General features: G+C 48.8%; 1 pseudogene; it reads left to right on the top strand.

Annotated features, from left to right (window-relative positions):
* Positions 1-324: 324 nt before the first annotated feature.
* Positions 325-751, top strand: LOC130884367 (nucleoside diphosphate kinase B-like; annotated as a pseudogene).
* Positions 752-1,089: the final 338 nt, after the last annotated feature.

The following is a 1,089-nucleotide window of genomic DNA, read 5'->3' on the forward strand; positions in this document are numbered from 1 at the left end:
GGAGGAGGGGATAAAATGAAAGAAGAGACTTTCCCTCTCTTGGTTTCTCTTCCATATCCAGGTGTCCTAAGCAGATGCTATAACTTGGAAAATCACCACCCAGAGCCCACACATGAGCTGAGCTGTCGGGCTGTAGTGATGGTGAAAGGGATGGAACCACTTTTAAGTGGTGTGGCTCAGCGGAAAGAAGTTACCGGGTGAGTGTCCTTGAAGGGTATCTGGGGGCTACAGCCTTTCCCTTCTGCCTTCATCCCTCACCCCCAGTGTCTCTGAGATGAGCTGTTTCTTCTGACCCACGCTCATGCTATGATGTACTGTCTGATCATGGGTCAAAAACCACCAGGGCTGTTCTTTGCACCCACCAACACTGGCCAGTTCATCAGCCTTTTGACCACAGCCAACCTCGAGGGCACCTTCATGGCCATCAAGCCAGATTGCACGAAGCACAGACTGGTGGGCAAGCTCATCAAGTGCTTCATACAGAAGAGGCTAGCCTACTGGCCATGAAGCTCCTTTAGACTTCTGAAGAACACCCAGAAGGCACTACATTGACCTGCATGACCAATCTTTCTTCCACGGGCTGGCGAATGACATGAACTCGGGGCCTGTGGTGGCCATGGTCTGGGAGAACTCAGTGTCTTTGAAGACAGGAAAGTGATGCTGGGAGAGACCTTTCCAGCTGATCTAAACCAGGTACAATTCAAGGAAATTTCTGCATTTATGTTGGAAGGAATATCATTCATGGCAGTGATTGGCTGAAAAGTGGTTAGAAAGAGATCTATCTATGGTTTAAGCCTGAAGAAGTGACCGACTAAAAGTCTTGTGCCCACAACTGGGTGTGTAAGTCGAGGTGGAAAACACAGGGTTCTTTCCAGCATCACTGATTTGCTGGTCAGGCTTCCCTAGGGTCATAGAACTTATGGAATGGATTTATTGGAATGACTTACAGACTTCAGTCTGAAAAAAAGCTGGCTGTGAAGGGGAAGTCCAAGGTTCTAGTAGTTGACCAGTCCCACAAAGCTGCATGTCTCAGCTGGTCTTCTTTATACGCTGGCGTCTCAAAGAAGCAGGCTCCAAGACCAGTGAAGG

Source organism: Chionomys nivalis, chromosome 11 (genome assembly GCF_950005125.1).
Source record: "Chionomys nivalis chromosome 11, mChiNiv1.1, whole genome shotgun sequence".
Classification (NCBI taxonomy): domain Eukaryota; kingdom Metazoa; phylum Chordata; class Mammalia; order Rodentia; family Cricetidae; genus Chionomys; species Chionomys nivalis.